Source organism: Meleagris gallopavo, chromosome 1 (assembly GCF_000146605.3).
Source record: "Meleagris gallopavo isolate NT-WF06-2002-E0010 breed Aviagen turkey brand Nicholas breeding stock chromosome 1, Turkey_5.1, whole genome shotgun sequence".
Lineage (NCBI taxonomy): Eukaryota > Metazoa > Chordata > Aves > Galliformes > Phasianidae > Meleagris > Meleagris gallopavo.
Genome location: NC_015011.2, coordinates 161,463,194 through 161,466,851, shown reverse-complemented (window position 1 = coordinate 161,466,851; position 3,658 = coordinate 161,463,194).

The following is a 3,658-nucleotide window of genomic DNA, read 5'->3' as shown; positions in this document are numbered from 1 at the left end:
AAAGAAAAAAATAGAGATCTCCTGTCCGCTTCATCTCACCCCCCAAAAACCAGTGGCAAGATTCAAATCCTGAAAGCAGCTTCCTGATGACTGATGGTGACGAGGCTCAAAAGAAAATGAGAAATAGTAAGAAAGCGGAGTATCAGTCTGCATGCGATCCAAAGATTTTTCTTTCCACCCACACTTTTCCCTTTTGCTAACCTAGGTCCAGGTTTCTCTCATAACTGGAAAGGTTGTGCTATTTAACGGGGTTTGGAGCAACCATTTTCTGTAGTTAGAAAACAAAGCAGGTCAAGAGGCAATAGATGAGACTCTTCTCAGCTTCACAGCGCTTTCTCAGCCAGCAGGTCTTCTTCGCAGCTGTCCTTGGAACCACTTCAGGTTACTGTTGGAAGGTGGCTTGCTTTTTAAAATCTCAGTCCTGTGAAGGCAAAACAAAAAGGCTGAAGCTGATTCAAGCATGCTGATAAAACTTTGCATTCTCACACACACAGTCATGCAGTTAGGAGTGTCAGTGGGGTCACAGCCTGTGCTCAGCTCCATTCTGTCAGTATAAAGCTGATTCAGCTCAATACAGCAGCTAGAGTAAAAGAAGGCAAAAGTAAATAATTTTTTACAGTTTCAGGATGAGTTTCATGGGCCACTCATTTTGAAAAGTGTGTATGTTTGTGGGAAGTGAGGTATAGAGAGGATGAGTGTTTTTATAGCAGAGTGCAACAGAGTGGGATTTTGAGAAACAGAAGATGTGATCCCACAGTGGATTAAGCAGAACAGTTTTTCCACTCAGAAATTGTTGGAAGGATGAATTGTAAGGACGGACATTTAGTAAGTTACAATAAACCTCTCCCCAAGATTAACAGCTTAAAGGCTAGTGGCACACGTGCTTTCTCCTTACTGAATGAAATGCATTACACTTCACCATCCAATGGAGTAAACTTTAAAGGGGATGTCCACTTGGACAAACTGATCAAACTGATTTTATCATTTTTGAAAAGAACTGTGAATGTGAGAGGTGAAAGCTTTGACCAGTCCCTTGGAGAGCACATTTTTCTGGAGCATAACACATTTTGTGTGTGGCACACTAGCACGCATCCCACAATTTTTTCCATGGATTCTGTGCTGTCTGGGGTTATTCTCTCAGGAAGCCTGGAGCCATGGACACAGCACCAGAAATCCCCTGCTCAGCATCCTGCTCTAGCTGCATGCCTCCCATCCTCTGTAGCTGCGCTTCTCCAGCTCCTTGCGCTTTTATGCCTTTATCTCATTAGCCAACTTGCTCTATCTGCCCACGGAATTCTCTGTCTGATGAAAACCTCCTGCATGGCTTTTCCTGATCTCAGTACTCGTCTGCTCTCAGACATGTAGACATAATATGGTCTGAGAAGATCAATTTCTTCTTTGAGGTCCAGTCTTATCTCCCAGACAGTGGTTTATGCGGTAGATTCCCTGGGGAATTTTTCTCTTCATACATGGAGACGTTCCCTTGGCCAAAAGCTAATAATTAATATGGCACATTTCCAAGCTGCACCATAAGGGCAGGCAGGAAGGATGCGCACCCAGGCAGGCTTCTCACACACTCAGAGAATTGCTTTGAAGCCCATGGAGAAGCTTTGCTTCTGATGCAACAATCCTCCCAACTGGGTGAAATACTCCAGTCTCTCAGCAAGAACATCATGTGGATAGTTGGGCTTTTTTCCATTTCACAGTCTCAAATGTGACCTGGGATGCTTTATAGCCCAAGTCCAGAGTTTTTCTCCCCAAGTAGCAGCACTCTGTTATCATCAGACCCTCAGGTCTATTCCTGCGGTGGGTGGTGTTAATGAACCTTTGGCCACAGTACCAGAAGCATGAAGGATGAATTCCCAGGCTCCAGGAAGCAAAAGCCAGGAGGCGATACAACTTAGGGTGGTTTTCTCCACTCTTCAGAGATGCTAACCCCTTTCTACAGGTCCCTTATGCCTGTGGGGACTCAAGAATGTGAGCTGGTCTCCATTCACTCATGGCTCTTTCCCCATCACCAAAGAACAAGCCTTGTAGCCCCACCTGGGAAGCCAGCACCCTGTGTTTTGTAGAAAGCAGTGTAAGCTGGAGCATTCAGGCCAGACACACACTTCTTCCAGTTTATAAACATCCACATCTGGAATTTGATTAAGGGTCATTTCTTGCTATCAGCTGTCCATGGCTGTACTGATTCCTGCTCGAAGATAAGCAGGCTGCTCCAGAAGGCTCAGGGCTGTGGGCACAGGAAGGTGAGCAGGTTACCCAACAGACCCCAGGGCTGTGGGCACAGCTCATAGGGCACCAAAGTGCCTCATCAGTGGTTTCTGTGGATGCTGGCATGGAGCTGTCCCTCAGGGACCAAGAGGAGTAGCAAAAGCCATCAGCTGCCGCATGAGAACTGAAGCCAAAGCCACAAGCTCCCAGCTGTATAAGATTAACCTGCCTATTTCTGCACGCCCCAAGCCATCCCCCCTCCTGAAGCAGTGCTAGTAGTGGTAATCAGTCCCACCACCATGTTTCCCAGGCAGACTGGCTCATGCATCCCACAAGCTGCTGCAGCAGAGACCCATTATGGGAATTCTTCCTCCTGCTACTTGCCCTACCAAACCCTACAAAATGCAGTGTCCCCTCCTGTTGTTTCCAGAAAACATGCCTGTTTCCCCAAGAGCTGCCTGATAATTTTTTCCTACTTTTCCTCTAGAGGGACCCTTACTCTGATTTTAGTTTTATTAACTCTGATTAAAACACATTTTAACTACTCACTAAAACCAAGCTGCTGACCCTGCTGAGAAAGTGGTACTGCCACTGTTCCTACTAAGTCTGTCCCAAAACAAAGGGGAGTCCTGTGCAAGAAATCAGGACAGGACTCCTGTTGTACAACTAGCAAGTTTTACTGAACCATACAAAGCAAATATATTAGTGTGTTTGGTCTTAAATGTAATTAAATATTTCAGTAGTTAATTAAGTGAAGAAAACAAATCAACCACATGTTTTTAGATACTGGGTACATAAATATTAAATTATTACAAAAGGCATATGAAGAGGAAAATGCAAACATTATGCAGATTTTAATTTCCTCAATTAGTCCTAATTCCCTCTGAGCCTTACATTCATTCCCAGTGATTGCAGACAGAATAATCACTCAAAGCAGGACATCATTTAATAAGACACAGCAACTGAAATGCAGGGCTTGTCCCTGGTCCTGTGTTGGCAGTGTCAACGTGGGGGCACTGTCGCCTCAAGCAAGTTCCTGAGCCACAGGGGACTGTGGTTTGAGATTCTCATGTGTACAGGTAGGTAGGTGATGTGCTTTTCACACTGCTCTGCAGTCTATCTGGGAAGATCTATCCATCAGCATCTGTCTCCTAAAGCCTACAGAGATCTATTTATGTAACTCCCTCTCTGGAGGAAAGGTGCTGGGAAAGCAGCCAACAATAAATGGAGTGGGTGTGGGAAAATGAAAAATAAGCAAGCAGAAATACTACATAAAAGAATGACCATATGGTTTAAGCCACAAGCTCTATAAGTTACAGCTATAAAGTTGGGTCTGATAACAGATCCAGCCAAGTAGGTGCGTAGGGCCAGAAGCTCCACCAGGACAGTCCCACTGGAGGGTCAAGCGTGAAGAATAAATATGGACTCAGAAGCTCCATTGAGC